General features: G+C 38.0%; 1 protein-coding gene across 2 annotated transcripts in view; it reads right to left on the minus strand.

Moving 5' to 3' along the window:
- SNX16 (sorting nexin 16) overlaps positions 1-18,512 on the minus strand; it is an 84,389-nt gene that overhangs the window by 2,146 nt on the left and 63,731 nt on the right. For both annotated transcript variants that reach the window (XR_010159119.1, XR_010159117.1), the window contains one exon: positions 1,846-1,992. The gene's annotated coding sequence lies outside the window, so the exon portion shown is untranslated. The remainder of the gene's footprint in view (positions 1-1,845; positions 1,993-18,512) is intronic.

An 18,512-nucleotide genomic window follows, 5' to 3' on the forward strand; every position in this document is an offset into this window, starting at 1 on the left:
TTCGCAGCATTCTGCAGTTTCTCATGAGCAGGCAATCAGTCAGTATTTATTAAATGAATGGCAATTAACAGTTTATATCTTTTGGGCCATGATAGAATAACAGGACCTAGATTTACCTTATACTCTTAAACAACTGGAAAACTGGACAAAATACAGGAAACAAAATTTTTTCAGACATTGGACAACAGGCAGCACTGGACAATGTTTCCCGGGAAGGGAAACCAGTAATGTGAGCACTTCCATGGCCCCAGCCCCTGCCTACACAGGGAAAGGGAACCCAAGTAGAGCCTGGTGGTCTTGCTGAGTTAAGAAAATTTGTGGGGAAGAGTGCTAGAAAGGAAGTTTCTGCAGAGATTGAGAGAGAGAGAGAGAGAGATTGAGAGACAGAGAAAGAGAGCTGTAAGCAGGAGGGCGTGAGCTATCTGTGGTCTGAATGTTTGTGTCCCCACCCCCTAAATTCATGCATTGAAATCCTTACCCCTAAAGTGATAGTATTAGGTGTGGGGCCTTTTGGGAGTTGATATCATTAATGATCAATGAGATTAGAGCTTTTATAAAATAGGCCCAAGGGAGCTCATTCATAACCTTCCTCCATGTGAGGACACAATAGGACACAATAAAGAAGGTGCCATTGATGAACCAAAGAGTAAGCCCTCACAAGACACCAAATTTGCTGATGTCTTGACCTTGGACTTCCCAGACTCCAGAACCATGAGAAATAAGCTACCCAGTTGATGGTGTTTTGTTATGGCAATCCCAGAAGACAGAGAAAGAGAGAGGGAGACAAAAGGAGAGAGAGAGACAAAGAGAGCAAAGTGGTGGTGGGGGGATGGGGGAAGAGAGAGAAGGAGAGGCGAGAACTCTGGAACTCAGCAGGAGAGTACTTTCAAATCTTCCTCTGAGAACCGATCTGCATACATGTGTGAGGAAACTACTGACACCAAGAAGAACTGCTGGAAAGACAGGCGGATCAATCTCCAGAGCACACACAGGTCCAGGAATAGCTTATATGCCCACTAGCCAGAGTGGAAAGACCTCCTAATACAGGGGGCATTAGGTTCAGTTCTCAGAAGGGTATTTATCAGTAGTGGGGCCATATTACACCTAGACTAAAGGGCACATCCCACAAAGCCTAAAAGCAAACCTCAAAAGTATCAAATGATTCCAATTGACTAAATTGCATCCCAGAAAAAAGCCCCTAAATACTTAAAGAAATATAAAAACTATCAATTAACAGTAACACAATGAATAAAACCTTGGCATCCAATAGCATAAAATTCACCAAGTCCAGCATTGAGTCAAAAATGTTCAAGCATGCCAAGAAGCAGGGAAATACAATCCATAACCAGGAGACAAACAGTAGGAACAGACTGTGAAATATGTCCAAGAAAGGAGAGGAAAAGCATGATTGTGTTGAAGAGAAAAGTGGAAAATATTTTAAAAGACCCAAATTGAAGTTCTGGAGATGAGAAATACATGATCTGAAGTGAAAAATGCGGAATATCATGGATGACATTAACAGCAGATAGGACACTGCAGAAGAAAAGATGAGTGAACTTGAAGACATAGCAACAGAAACAATTCTAAATAAAACACGAATAAAGAAAAATACTAAAAAAAAAAAAAAAGGAAAAAAAGAACAGAGCAAGAGTGAGCTCTGGGACCATATCAATCAGCTTAACATGCAGGTAATTGGAGTTCTGAAATGGTGACGGTGGACTGGGTGGATGAGGGGCGATTTGGCAGAGGAAACAGAATAGAAAAAAACCTTTGAAGAAATAATGGCCAAAAAATTTCCAAATTTGTTAAAAATTATAAACCACAGTCCAATGAAACTCAACATACCTCAAGCAGAAATCCCTGTATCCTTCAATAACAAAAGTTATTGTAGAATGTTAAAATGTCGAAATCTCATGAGTGAAGTCTGGGAGATGTCTGAATGTCTCTCCTTACTCTAATTAAAATACACATACCTAGCCGGTTTAGCTAGACCTGTGAGATCCAAAGAGTATCCATTAGCCACATGAAATGAGCATTCAATACATGCTAGTACAATTGAGAAACTGAATTTATAATTCCATTTAATTTTCATTAGCTTAAATGTAAAAACTGACACGATTCATTTATTAAAAAACTTTAAGTATGTTCAGAACTCCTTGGGTATGTGAATTGACTTTTTATTTTCTTCCTTTTTATGTATTTATTTATTTATTTGATATGAGGTCTTACTATATTGCCCAGGCTGGACTCAAACTCCTGAGCTCAAGCAATCTTCCAGCCTCAGCCTCCCAAGTAGCTGAGACTATAGGCATGTACCATTGAATCTACTTTTTTTTGAGATGGAGTCTTGCTCTGTCACCAGGCTGGAGTGCAGTGGTGTGATCTTGGCTCACTGCAACCTCTGCTTCTGGGTTCAGGAGAATCTCCTGCCTCAGCCTCCTGAGTAGCTGGGACTACAGGCGCGTCCACCACACCCAGCTAATTTTTGTATTTTTAGTAGAGATGTGGTTTCACCGTGTTGGCCAGGATGGTCTCAATCTCTTGATTTCATGAACTGCTTGCCTCGGCCTCCCAAAGTGCTGAGATTACAGGCGTGAGCCACTGCACCCGGCTGAATCTACTTTTTCAACTGTAAAATTTATGAAGTCTTTATACAAACCAAGCACTTCAAATGGAAATTTGCATCTTATTTAAAATGCACTCTAAGTGTGAAACATGCATTGGATTTCAAAGACTTAGTATATTAGAAAGAATATAAAAATATCTCATTAATAATTGTATATTGATTACATGTTAAAATACTATTTTAGATGCATTGGGTTAAATAAAATATATTGTTAAAATCTATTTCACCTAGTTTTTAAAACTTTAATGTGGCTCATGGGAAATTTAAAATTATGTAAGTGGCTTACATTATTTTTCTATTGAGTATTCCTGGGCAAGACCAAATCCTGGCTACCAGCAAGTATACAGATAATGTATAACTTGAAATACTAAGATGCTAAAGTATTAAAAAGAAATGTTTATAAAACATGATATTTTACGTTGAAATAAATAAAAATACTTTGACATAAATCATAATGCTGCTCCTCTGTCAACAATAAGGAAGAATTGAAACACGAGAGAACAGTTGTAAAAGTAGATCAACTTTGGACTGAAAGTTGTTAAAAAGAATAAAGATATTAATCAGCCATCTAACAGCATTTCTGTTAAAGCATCCTTAGAATGGGTAGACTTGTTTGGAAGTTATAAATTCTGGTATGTTTGCTAACAACTGGTCCTACTTCTTACAGGGACACCTCAGTGGTAGACCTCAGTTTGGGCAGTGCTGGGTAACTAGTCTGTTGGTATTCTGTCTTTTTAAATAAAGCGTTTTCTAATAAATAAGGTTTTTGTTTTTCTTTTTGGTTGTAGAAGTGCATTCGAGATAACTTAAGAGAAAAATTTGTATTTATTGGAAGGGATTTGGATATTCCAGAAATGAAAGCAATGTTTAAAATGCAAATCTGAGGAGGGTCACAAACCAGGGAGCTCTGGAGGTCAGGGTATCTCTGGAGTTACTCCTTCTGAGCATTCAACTCTAGGGAAAGTAAGCTATCACCATTGTGAGTAAGCTATTCTACTCAAGAGTCAAATTCCAGATGCAGAACATTTGATTGGCCAAGCTTGGTTTATGTAACTGCCTCTGAAGTCAGCCATCTGAATCGTTATAAACTGAGAAGCAGGAAGGAGGGTGGATAAAGTATAGTGAAGATGATCCCACTTGAAGAAAGGGGAGTGCATGTTGGCCACCTAAAACCTAAAAATACCACCTACAACAATAACTGTCCGTGCAGTAATGGAGAATAATTAAATCTGTATTGCAGTGTTTCTTCATTCTTGGCAAACACAGAATCTGAGCAAAGACTTCTTTAGCAGAAACTGGGGTAGCAGATAGTTTATACACTGCAATTGTATGTGTCCTACTAAAACAAGATGGACAATGTATTAAAGTTAGCAAGCATAGCAAAAAGAAAGAAGAAAAAAAGGAAAAACCCAAAGAAGCTAAGACTAATAAAGATATCTTAGTACCACTACATTACATCCTTAGGGAATAAGTTGATAAAATGTTAGTCAATTTCTATTTCATCTCTCCACTTCCTTTCCCCCATCTTCTGAATTTAAGATGGACATTAATCTTTCCATTGGAGAAAGTGTTTGTTAAAGTAGCTAAAATCCTCTTCTAACTTCAAATTCACTTTGCATCATTTGTTTATTTGTTTACCAGAAGTTTTATTGCACTATATACAGGATACTTGAACCATTTTTTCAGAAGAAAAACGCTCAGTATACATAAGAGGAATACAGACAGGGCAAAGCAATGGAGTTGTTATTTAGAAGAGAGATGTACAAACTCTGGGCAAGTAGGCAATACTTCTGATTATGAACCATATTTAATTATGATAGCAGAAGAATTGTTTCCTTTCAAAAGTCAGAAAACACTCCAGTTTAGGCTTCTCTGTGGTGTGCTGAAACAGTGACATGTATGTGATTGATTATTTTGATTATATAAATACACACATATACACACATGCATAAATATGTGTATATGTAATCTATGCTTAGATGCAAATTTTATATACTCTGTATATATTGATACAATATGTGTGTGCCCTGTGCTCTTTTGATAGTCTACTGCTCTTTATCTTCAATTGTTTTCTTGTATTTTCTTACTTCAACACTTGCTTTTCTTTCATTTGCCTCATAAATGCAAATCTTTCCCACATTTTCCATGATTTAGTTATTTGTGGTCTCTCCTTTCTATAGTCTCCGTAGATCTTATTTTAAATTATAGCTTCAACTATCACTTCTATGGGAATGATTTATAGTGCATATATAATTTCATTCACTCAATCAATATTTATTAAATATCTATTATACCCTAAGATCCAAGCTAAGTATGAGGATTAAAGTTTAATAAAACATGGTCCCTGTCATCATGTATATTTATAGCCATGACCTCTATCTCAAGCTCCAGTAAATTAGAACTCAGAGATTTCTTCTAGTTTTCCTGCCATCTCTTCAATAGCAGTATCTTTGTCTTAAAATCTATTTTGTCTGATATTAGTATAGCTTCTCTAGTTCTCTATTGGTTACAGTTCATGGAAACTTCTTTCATATTTTTACTCTTAACATATATCTGTGTTTTAATCTAAAGTATCTTGTACACGTCTTATAATGTATCATGCTTTTTAATCTATTCGTCAATTTCTTTTTCTTTTTCTTTCCTTTTCTTTTCTTTTCTTTTTTTTTTTTTTTTTTTTGTGAGATGGAGTTTCACTCTTTTTGCCCAGGCTGGAGTGCAATGGCTCAACCTCGGCTCACTGCAACCTCTAACTCCTGGGTTCAAGTGATTCTCCTGCCTCAGCCTCCCGAGTAGCTGGGATTACAGGCGCCTGCCACCACACCCAGCTAATTTTGTATTTTTAGTAGAGATGGGGTTTCACCATGTTGGCCAGGCTGATCTCGAACTCCTGACCTCAGGTGATCCACCTGCCTCAGCCTTCCAAAGTGCTGGGATTGCAGGTGTGAGCACCTTGCCTGGACAATTTCTACCTTTAATTAGAGAGTTTAATCAACTGATATTTAATGAAATTACTGTATCTGCTATTTTCTTTTTGTTTTCCGTATGCTTACTGTGGTTTGAATGTTTGAGTTCCTCCAAAATTCATGTTGAAACTTAATCTCCATTGTGGTACGATTAAGACGCATGGTATTTTGGAAAGTGATTAAGTCGTGAGGCCTCTGCCTTTGTGAATGAGATTAATATCCATATAGAAGAGGCTTCAAAGAGCTGCCTGGCTTCTTCAACTCTTCTGCCATGTGAGGACACAGCATTTGTCCCAGTTTCCTCTTTTGTTCTTCTGCCATGTGAGGACACTGTGAGAAGATGCCCTCCCCAGACACTGAATCTGCTGGTGCCATGATCTGGGACTTCCCAGCCTTCAGAATTGTGAGAAATAAATTTCTATTGTTTATAAATTATCCAGTCTGTGTTATTTTGTTATAGCATCATAAATGGACTAGAGTGGTATGTCTGTTTTGTTTATTAATTCCTCCATTTGTTCCTTATTTTGTGTTAAATATATTCTGAAATTACATTTTAATTTTTATTTAATTTAGCTGACCACTAATGGAACAGAGACTTCAAGGGGTATACACAATGAAGAGTGAAGACTTACAAAATTAGTTTAGAAAAGTAACTAAATAAACAACTACAACAAGAAGCAACAACAAACACTATGGAATGGGTTATAATATTCAAATATATACTATTCCTAATATTGCTTTCAGCAAAAAAAATATGAGACACACAAAGAAATCCAAGAAAATATGGCCCTGGCAAAGAAAATATATTCCACAGGAAAAAGTACTATTTAATTTTTTTTTACTACATATTTTTGGATTATTTTGTTAGTGGTTCCCTTGAAGATTTCAATTAACACCTTAATTTATAACAAACTAGTTTAGACTAATACAAATAATTTCAATAGTATACAAAGACTTTATTCCTATAGAACTCCATTCTTTCCCTCTTTTATGCTGTATAAGTTACATATTTATACATTATGTGCCCATCAACTAAGATTTATAATTACTGCATTATGCGTTTGTTTTTTAATAAAATTTTAAAAGGAGGAGTAATAAAAAATGCATTAATACTCTCTTTTATAGTTACTTATGTAGTTACCTTTGCCAGTGTTCTTTATTACTTCGTATGCATTCAAATTACTGTCTAGGGTCCATTTATTTCAGGGTGAAGAACTCCCTTTAACATTTCCTGTAGGGAAAGTCTACTAGCAATAAACTCCCTCAGATTTTGTTTATCTGGGAATGTCTTAATTTCTCCTTCATTTTTCTGAAGAACAGTTTTGCTGTTTTGGTTGATGAGTTTGTGATGAGTAATCTGTTCATCTTTAAGTATCTCTTATACATGATGAGTCTTTTTTCTCTTGCTGCTTTCAAGATTCTCTTTGTCATTGGCTTTTGACTGTTTGATTACAATGTGTCTTAGTCTCTTTGAGTTCATTTTTTCACAGTTTGCTGAGCATGTTAGATATTTATTTTCATGTCTTTCATTTGGAAGGAGTGTGATCATTATTTCTTCTTTCTGTTCCTTTCTCCTCTCTTTTTGGGGTTCTTATTATGTATACATTGGTAAGCTTGATGGTGTTACATGGGGCTCTTAGGCTCTGTCCACTTTTTCTTCATTTTTTTCTTTCTGCTCCTTACACTAGAAAATCTTAATTGTCCTGTCTTCAAATTCACTGATTCTTTCTCTGCTAGCTCAAATTTTCCATTGAATCCCTCTGCAAATTTTTCATTTCACTTATTATATTTTTCAACTTTGGAATTTCTATTTAGTGCTTTTTAAAGAATTTCTTTCTCTTCATTGGTATTTTCTGCTAGGTAAGAAGTTTTTCTCATGCTTTCCTTTAGTTCTTTAGAAATTGTTTTAGCTCTGAATATATTTGAAATCAATTACTTAAAATCTTTGTCTAATATGTCCAACATCTGGTCTTCGTCAGGAGCAGTTTCTATTGATTGTTTTTTTTCATATGTGTGGACCATATGCTTTCTTATTTCTTGGTGTGGCTCATACTTTTTGTTGAAAACAGGGTATTTTGAATGTTATGTGTTTGAATTTTATAACCTATCCCTTAATGCTTGTTTTTGTTGCTTCTTTTGAAGTTGTTCGTTCAGCAAATTTTCTGAACTAATTTTATGATATCTGTATTCTTTGTTGTATATTCCCCAGAAGTCTCTGTTCCATTAGTGATCAGCTAATAATTGGACAAAGATTTTCTTAAATACTTGGAACTAAAATATTTTGTATAAAGTGGTGAGTAACACTCTCTACACCTTTTACCAGTTTCCAATGATAATCTAAATGATTCCTTAACATTTCAGAAAGACTCTTGTTGCCTTGAATGTGACATGCAAAGTCTGCACTACATGGGATATAAAGCTTATATTTGATTTATGCATTCAGCTGTTAATGTATCCATCACCAAATACTACTTGATGACAGGTGTTGTCAATTTAAATAAGACACAGATTCTGGGAGGAGCCAAGATGGCCGAATAGCAACAGCTCCGGTCTACAGCTCCCAGCGTGAGCAACGCAGAAGACGGTGATTTCTGCATTTCCATCTGAGGTACTGGGTTCATCTCACTAGGGAGTGCCAGACAGTGGGCGCAGGTCAGTGGGTGCGCGCACCGTGTGCGAGCCAAAGCAGGGCGAGGCATTGCCTCACTTGGGAAGCGCAAGGGGTCAGGGAGTTCCCTTTCCGAGTCAAAGAAAGGGGTGACCTGGAAAATCGGGTCACTCCCACCCGAATACTGTGCTTTTCCGACGTGCTTAAAAAACTGTGCACCACGAGATTATATCCTGCACCTGGCTCGGAGGGTCCTACACCCACAGAGTCTCGCTGATTGCTAGCACAGCAGTCTGAGATCAAACTGCAAGGCGGCAGCGAGGCTGGGGGTGGAGCGCCCGCCATTGCCCAGGCTTGCTTAGGTAAACAAAGCAGCCGGGAAGCTCCAACTGGGTGGAGCCCACCACAGCTCAAGGAGGCCTGCCTGCTTCTGTAGGCTCCACCTCTGGGGGCAGGGCACAGACAAACAAAAAGACAGCAGTAACCTCTGCAGACTTAAATGTCCCTGTCTGACAGCTTTGAAGAGAGCAGTGGTTCTCCCAGCACGCAGCTGGAGATCTGAGAACAGGCAGACTGCCTCCTCAAGTGGGTCCCTGACCCCTGACCCCCGAGCAGCCTAACTGGGAGGCACCCCCCAGCAGGGGCACACTGACACCTCACATGGCAGGGTATTCCAACAGACCTGCAGCTGAGGGTCCTGTCTGTTACAAGGAAAACTAACAAACAGAAAGGACATCCACACCAAAAACCCATCTGTACGTCACCATCATCAAAGACCAAAAGTAGATAAAACTACAAAGATGGGGAAAAAACAGAACAGAAAAACTGGAAACTCTAAAAAGCAGAGCGCCTCTCCTCCTCCAAAGGAACGCAATTCCTCACCAGCAACGGAACAAAGCTGGATGGAGAATGACTTTGACGAGCTGAGAGAAGAAGGCTTCAGACAATCAAATTACTCTGAGCTACGGGAGGACATTCAAACCAAAGGCAAAGAAGTTGAAAACTTTGAAAAAAATTTAGAAGAATGTATAACTAGAATAACCAATACAGAGAAGTGCTTAAAGGAGCTGATGGAGCTGAAAACCAAGGCTGGAGAACTACGTGAAGAATGCAGAAGCCTCAGGAGCCGATGCGATCAACTGGAAGAAAGGGTATCAGTGATGGAAGATGAAGTGAATGAAATGAAGTGAGAAGGGAAGTTTAGAGAAAAAAGAATAAAAAGAAATGAGCAAAGCCTCCAAGAAATATGGGACTATGTGAAAAGACCAAATCTACGTCTGATTGGTGTACCTGAAAGTGATGGGGAGAATGGAACCAAGTTGGAAAACACTCTGCAGGATATTATCCAGGAGAACTTCCCCAATCTAGCAAGGCAGGCCAACATTCAAATTCAGGAAATACAGAGAATGCCACCAAGATACTCCTCAAGAAGAGCAACTCCAAGACACATAATTGTCAGATTCACCAAAGTTGAAACGAAAGAAAAAATGTTAAGGGCAGCCAGAGAGAAAGGTCGGGTTACCCACAAAGGGAAGCCCATCAGACTAACAGCGGATCTCTCGGCAGAAACCCTACAAGCCAGAAGAGAGTGGGGGCCAATATTCAACATTCTTAAAGAAAAGAATTTTCAACTCAGAATTTCATATCCAGCCAAACTAAGCTTCATAAGTGAAGGAGAAATAAAATACTTTACAGACAAGCAAATGCTGAGAGATTTTGTCACCACCAGGCCTCCCCTAAAAGAGCTCCTGAAGGAAACGCTAAACATGGAAAGGAACAACCGGTACCAGCTGCTGCAAAATCAGGCCAAAATGTAAAGACCATCAAGACTAGGAAGAAACTGCATCAACTAACGAGCAAAATAACCAGCTAGCATCATAATGACAGGATCAAATTCACACATAACAATATTAACTTTAAATGTAAATGGACTAAATGTTCCAATTAAAAGACACAGAATGGCAAACTGGATAAAGAGTCAAGACCCATCAGTGTGCTGTACTCAGGAAACCCATCTCACGTGCAGAGACACACATAGGCTCAAAATAAAAGGATGGAGGAAGATCTACCAAGCAAATGGAAAACAAAAAAAGGCAGGGGTTGCAGTTCTAGTCTCTAATGAAACAGACTTTAAACCAACAAAGATCAAAAGAGACAAAGAAGGCCATTACATAATGGTAAAGGGATCAATTCAACAAGAAGAGCTAACTATCCTAGATATATATGCACCCAATACAGGAGCACCAAGATTCATAAAGCAAGTCCTGAGTGACCTACAAAGAGACTTAGACTCCCACACATTAATAATGGGAGACTTTAACACCCCACTGTCAACATTAGACAGATCAAGGAGACAGAAAGTCAACAAGGATACCCAGGAATTGAACTCAGCTCTGTACCAAGCAGACCTAATAGACATCTACAGAACTCTCCACCCCAAATCACCAGAATATACATTTTTTTCAGCACCACACCACACCTATTCCAAAATTGACCACATACTTGGAAGTAAAGCTCTCCTCAGCAAATGTAAAAGAACAGAAATTATAGCAAACTATCTCTCAGACCACAGTGCAATCAAACCAGAACTCAGGATTAAGAATCTCACTCAAAACCGCTCAACTACATGGAAACAGAACAACCTGCTCCTGAATGACTACTGGGTACGTAACGAAATGAAGGCAGAAATAAAGATGTTCTTTGAAACCAACGAGAACAAAGACACAACATACCAGAATCTCTGGGACGCATTCAAAGCAGTGTGTAGAGGGAAATTTGTAGCACTAAATGCCCACAAGAGAAAGCAGGAAAGATCCAAAATTGACACCCTAACATCACAATTAAAAGAACTAGAGAAGCAAGAGCAAACACATTCAAAAGCTAGAAGGCAAGAAATAACTAAAATCAGAGCAGAACTGAAGGAAATAGAGACACAAAAAACCCTTCAAAAAATTAATGAATCCAGGAGCTGGTTTTTTGAAAGGATCAACAAAATTGATAGACCGCTAGTAAGACTAATAAAGAAAAAAAGAGAGAAGAATCAAATAGATGCAATAAAAAATGATAAAGGGGATATCACCACCGATCCCACAGAAGTACAAACTACCATCAGAGAATACTACAAATACCTCTACGCAAATAAACTAGAAAATCTAGAAGAAATGGACAAATTCCTCGACACCTACACTCTCCAAAGACTAAACCAGGAAGAAGTTGAATCTCTGAATAGACCAATAACAGGAGCTGAAATTGTGGCAATAATCAATAGCTTACCAACCAAAAAGAGTCCAGGACCAGATGGATTCACAGCCGAATTCTACCAGAGGTAAAAGGAGGAACTGGTACCATTCCTTCTGAAACTATTCCAATCAATAGAAAAAGACGGAATCCTCCCTAACTCTTTTTATGAGGCCAGCATCATTCTGATACCAAAGCCAGGCAGAGACACAACAAAAAAAGATAATTTTAGACCAATATCCTTGATGAACATTGATGCAAAAATCCTCAGTAAAATACTGGCAAAACGAATCCAGCAGCACATCAAAAAGCTTATTCACCATGATCAAGTGGGCTTCATCCCTGGGATGCAAGGCTGGTTCAATATACGCAAATCAATAAATGTAATCCAGCATATAAACAGAGCCAAAGACAAAAACCACATGATTATCTCAATAGATGCAGAAAAAGCCTTTGACAAAATTCAACAACCCTTCATGCTAAAAACTCTCAATAAATTAGGTATTGATGGGATGTATTTCAAAATAATAAGAGCTATCTATGACAAACCCACAGCCAATATACTGAATGGGCAAAAACTGGAAGCATTCCCTTTGAAAACTGGCACAAGACAGGGATGCCCTCTCTCACCACTCCTATTCAACATAGTGTTGGAAGTTCTGGCCAGGGCAATTAGGCAGGAGAAGGAAATAAAAGGCATTCAATTAAGAAAAGAGGAAGTCAAATTGTCCCTGTTTGCAGATGACATGATTGTATATCTAGAAAACCCCATTGTCTCAGCCCAAAATCTCCTTCAGCTGATAAGCAACTTCAGCAAAGTCTCAGGATACAAAATCAATGTACAAAAATCACAAGCATTCTTATACACCAACAACAGACAAACAGAGAGCCAAATCATGAGTGAACTCCCATTCACAATTGCTTCAAAGAGAATAAAATACCTAGGAATCCAACTTACAAGGGATGTGAAGGACCTTTTCAAGGAGAACTACAAACCACTGCTCAAGGAAATAAAAGAGGATACAAACAAATGGAAGAACATTCCATGCTCATGGGTAGGAAGAATCAATATCGTGAAAATGGCCACACTGCCCAAGGTAATTTACAGATTCAATGCCATCCCCATCAAGCTACCAATGACTTTCTTCACAGAATTGGAAAAAACTACTTTAAAGTTCATATGGAACCAAAAAAGAGCCCGCATCACCAAGTCAATCCTAAGCCAAAAGAACAAAGCTGGAGGCATCACACTACCTGACTTCAAACTATACTACAAGGCTACAGTAACCAAAACAGCATGGTACGGGTACCAAAACAGAGATATAGATCAATGGAACAGAACAGAGCCCTCAGAAATAAAGCTGCATATCTACAACTATCTGATCTTTGACAAACTGGAGAAAAACAAGCAATGGGGAAAGGATTCCCTATTTAATAAATGGTGCTGGGAAAACTGGCTAGCCATATGTAGAAAGCTGAAACTGGATCCCTTCCTTACACCTTATACAAAAATCAATTGAAGATGGATTAAAGACTTAAACGTTAGACCTAAAACCATAAAAACCCTAGAAGAAAACCTAGGCATTACCATTCAGGACATAGGCATGGGCAAGGACTTCATGTCTAAAACACCAAAAGCAATGGCAACAAAGCCAAAATTGACAAATGGGATCTAATTAAACTAAAGAGCTTCTGCACAGCAAAAGAAACTACCATCAGAGTGAACAGGCAACCTACAAAATGGGAGAAAATTTTCGCAACCTACTCATCTGACAAAGGGCTAATATCCAGAATCTACAATGAACTCAAACAAATTTACAAGAAAAAAACAACCCCATCAAAAAGTGGGGGAAGGACATGAACAGACACTTCTCAAAAGAAGACATTTATGCAGCCAAAAAACACATGAAAAAATGCTCACCATCACTGGTCATCAGAGAAATGCAAATCAAAACCACAATGAGATACCATCTCACACCAGTTAGAATGGCAATCATTAAATAGTCAGGAAACAACAGGTGCTGGAGAGGATGTGGAGAAATAGGAACACTTTTACACTGTTGGTGGGACTGTAAACTAGTTCAACCATTGTGGAAGTCAGTGTGGCGATTCCTCAGGGATCTAGAACTAGAAATACCATTTGACCCAGCCATCCCATTACTGGGTATATACCCAAAGGACTATAAATCATGCTGGATAAAGACACATGCACACGTATGTTTATTGCGGCATTATTCACAATAGCAAAGACTTGGAACCAACCCAAATGTCCAACGATGATAGACTGGATTAAGAAAATGTGGCACATATACACCATGGAATACTATGCAGCCATAAAAATGATGAGTTCATGTCCTTTGTAGGGACATGGATGAAATTGGAAATCATCATTCTCAGTAAACTATTGCAAGAACAAAAAACCAAACACCGCATATTCTCACTCATAGGTGGGAATTGAACAATGAGATCACATGGACACAGGAAGGGGAATATCATACTCTGGGGACTGTTGTGGGGTGGGGGGACTGGGGAGGGATAGCATTGGGAGATATACCTAATGCTAGATGACGAGTTAGTGGGTGCAGCGCACCAGCATGGCACATGTATACATATGTAACTAACCTGCACAATGTGCACATGTACCGTAGAACTTAAAGTACAATAAAAAAAAAAAAAAAGACACAGATTCTGCCCTTAGACAGATCACAATCTAGTTGTGTGACTCTGGGAAGGTTCCTTAATCTCTCTGAGGCTTCAATCTTTCCACGACATAGTAGGAATATTATTATCAATCTCATTGGATTGTTATGAGAATTAAATGGGAATATGTATGTAAAGATAGTGCTGTATCCGATATCAAGTTAATGCTTAATAAATGTTTTCTCCCTGCACTTGTCTATTCTCAGTGCAACAGAGGAACTTTAAGTAGCAACTATCATCATCTGTCATGTGCTATTTATATGCCAACTGAGTGCAAACGGTCTCATTCAATATTTTATTCAGTTTATTTAAAAATGACTATGAAGTAGGTGTTAATATAGTAGTTATTAATTGATTAACATAAGTAGTCATTAAAAGAACAGCTGAAAGTGGCTCAAAGACATTAAACAACTTCCTGATGCCATGCAACTGCTACATTAAGATTAAGAGTTTTAATTCAAGTCTCCTTGAATCCAATATCTACATTCTTAACCACTTCCCTACATTTTTGTTGGTACAAGTGCTTTCCTCACAAAATGACACAAACATAAAATTCTTAAGGAAGTAATATTTCCAGAGTAGTAGTTCCATAGAACTGATGGAAAGACCTTTTATTGCCTTTCTTTGGTTGCAGAGGGCAACAGAAAGCCAGAAGTGTCAGCATGAGAGAGATGGAATATGAAAAGAGTGAGTACCTCATAGTGTCAGCTTAAATTCTAGTCTCTCTACTAACATTTCTCCAAGAAATTTATTTTAATTTGGACAATGAAAAATTATATAGGTTTAACGCTGCGCAATAAGCTTCTAGGAAACTGAGCCAGACTGACGGGCTCTTGACGTTTTAATTAACTAACAAATTTTTCTGACAGAGTTTTTAAAAGTACATTCCTCAATTTTGCAAAGACCGAAAGCAAACCTCAACCAAAAAATTATGACAATAGCAGTTCAAACACTGGTAAAGAATACTCCCTGCAGCACCTATTTCAAAAGTTAGCCCTTCTGTAGCTTAGTTCTTAATCAAAGTTGAGAGTTCAAGATCAGAAATATGTATGTATGTACGTATGTCTGTATGTACGTATATATAATTTTTATTTGCCTTCCGGGGTACATGTGACGTTTGTTACACAGGTAAACTCGTATCACGGAGGGTTTGTTGTACAGATTATTTCATCACCCAGGTATTACACTCAGTATCTGATAGTTATCTTTTCTGATCCTTTCCCTCCTCCTCCCATCTATCCTTAAGTGTCTGTTGTTCCCCTCTGTGTGCTCATAAGTTCTTATCATTTAGTTCTCACTTATAAGTGAGAGGATGCAGTATTTGATTTTCTGTTCTTACATTAGTTTGCTAAGGATAATAGCCTCCAGCTCCATCCATGTTTACACAAAAGACATGATCTCATTCTTTTTTATGGCTTCATATACCATGGTGTATATGTACCATATTTTCTTTATCCAATCTGTCATTGATAGGCATTTAGGTTGATTCCATGTCTTTGCTATTGTGAATAGTGCTGCAGTGAACATTTGCTTGCATGTGTCTGTATGGTAGAATGATTTATATTCCTCTGAGTATATATGTAGTAATGGGATTGCTGGGTCAAATGGTAGTTCTGCTTTTAGTTCTTTAAGTTCTTTTAGTTCTTTACTGCTTTCCACAATGGTTGAATTAATTTACGCTTCCACCAACAGTGTATAAGTGTTCCCTTTTCTCCACAACCACACTAGCATGGTATTTTTTTTTTGACTTTTTAATAATAGCCATTCTGACTGGTGTGAGATAGTATCTTACCGTGCTTTTGATTTGCATTTCTCTAATTATCATTGATATTGAGCTTTTTTTCATATGCTTGTTGGCTACATGTATGTCTTCTTTTGAAAAGTGTCTGTTCATGTCCTCTGATCAGTTTTTAGTGGGGTTGTTTGTTCTTATCTTGTAAATTTCTTTAAGTTCCTTATAGATGTCGGATATTAGACCTTTGTCAGGTGCGTAGTTTGCAAATATTTTCTCCTATTCTACAGGCTGTCTGTTTACTCTGTTGATAGTTTCTTTTGCTGTGCAGAAGCTCTTAAGTTTATTTAGGTCCCATTTGTCAATTTTTGCTTTTGTTGCATTTGCTTTTGGTTTCTTTCCAAGATCATGTTTTAAAATGAAGGTTTAAAGGTATTTGAACTGTCTTTACTCTGGTCTGTTTCCTGAAGAGGTCTGTTGGCAGGATCTAGAGCACTCTGCCATAGCCAAAGGCTTCAGGTGGCTATAATGCTTGAAGTCACCAGCACAGATTTTAATATCCAGGGAGGCTAAACTTGTGGCATGGACAAGTTCTGGGAAGATCTACGGTCATTAGGCACTCATGAGAGTCTTTTCTTTTCTTCTCTTCTCTTAAAATGTTTTTCTTTTTAATTGCTTTAAAGGTATTTAGAAAAATAACAAATAAGATGTGGATCAGGCTTGTGTTTAAGAAGAAAAAATATCATTGCTAAAATTTTGGGTTTCTAAAAGCGTTGTTAAATAAAACAAAGCTTAAACTTAGAGAACGTTTGTGTCCTGTTTGAAGTAATTAAACTTACATTTATTGACTTGATCTTAAAACCATGCACCTTAGAATATAATTTTCCTGCCCCTTCATGGCCAATAGACTAGATTGTGAGGTTCTTGAGGGCAAGTACCCTAAACAAATGGCACCAACCAACTAAACAAAAAAACAGATGAAACAGTGACAAAATATTTATTGAGTGCCTGTGCTCAGTACCTATGTTTTACTAGCTGTGTGAGTGCCACAGGATTCCCTGGGGAGCAGAGTCTGAGATGGAGAGAAGAGTGCATGAGGCTTGTTAAGGAGTGTTTTTGCAATTGCAACAACAGCAAAAATTGACAAATTGGATCTAATTAAACTAAAGAGCTTCTGCACAGTAAAAGAAACTATCAACAGAGTAAACAGACCAACCTACAGGATGGGAGAAAATTTTCACAAACTACGCATCTGACAAAGGTCTAATATCCAGCATCTATACGGAACTTAAATTTACAAGGAAAAAAAAACTCCATAAAAAAGTGGGTAAAGGACATGAACAGACACTTTTCAAAAGAAGACATACATGTGGCCAACAATCATATGAAAAAGCAGCTCAACATCACTGATCATTAGAGAAATGCAAATCAAAACCACAATGAGATACCATCTCACACTAGACAGAATGACTATTAAAAAGTCAAAAAATAGCAGATGCTGGTGAGGTTGTGGAGAAAAAAGAATGCTTATTCACTGTTGGTGGGAGTGTAAATTAGGTCAACCTCTGTGGAAGACAGTGTGGCAATTCCTCAAAGACCTAAAGACAGAAATACCATTTGACCTAGAAATCCCATTACTGGGTATATACCCAAAGGAATAAAAATCATTCTGTTATAAATATACATGCACGTGTGTGTTCATTGCAACACTATTCACAATAGCAAAGACATAGAATCAACCTAAATGCCCATCAATGATAGACATGATAAAGAAAATGTGATATATATACAATGGAAAACTATGCAGCCATAAAAAAGACTGACATTATATCCTTTGCAGGGACATGGATGAAGCTGGAGGCCATTATCCTTAGCAAACTAACACAGGAACAGAAAACTAAATACTGCACGTTCTCATTTATAAATGTGAGCTAAATGATGAGAACACATGGGCACAGAGAGGGGAACAACACACAATGGAGCCTATTGAAGGGTGGAGGTTTGGAGGAGGGAGAGGATTAGGAAAAATAACTAATGGGTACTAGGCTTAATACCTGGGTGATGATATAATCTGTACGACAAACCCCTATGACACATGTTTACCCATGTAACAAACCTGCACATGTACCCTGAACTTAAAATAAAAGCTATAAAAAAGAGTGCTTTTAGCATTGATGTCTTTTAAAGAAAGAGAAGGATGAGATTGGATAGAGGAAAAGTTGTGTCTCAAAGGAGGCCTCTGAGCTGACCTCATGAGATACTCTGAATTGACAACTCAGTTGAGGTAATCTCTCATAGGGGTCAGTCACTGAATGTGCCCCAAAGGACATAGCCTTGGGTAAAGAGTACCATGGACAACAGTCCACACAGAATAGGCAGTAAGGCCTTTTTCTCTTTTTTTCTTTCTTTTTTTTTTTTTTTGAGACAAGGTCTTGCTCTTGTCACCTAGGCTGGAATGCTGTGGTGTGATCCCATGTCACTGCAACCTCCGCCTCCCAGGATCAAGCAATTTTCCTGCCTCAGCCTCCCGAGTAGCTAGGATTACAGGTGCCCCCCACACACCCAGCTAATTTTGGTATTTTTAGTAGAGATGGGGTTTCACCATGTTGGCCAGGCTGGTCTCAAACTCCTGACTTCAGGTGATCC

This window comes from Pan troglodytes, chromosome 7, assembly GCF_028858775.2.
Source record: "Pan troglodytes isolate AG18354 chromosome 7, NHGRI_mPanTro3-v2.0_pri, whole genome shotgun sequence".
Lineage (NCBI taxonomy): Eukaryota > Metazoa > Chordata > Mammalia > Primates > Hominidae > Pan > Pan troglodytes.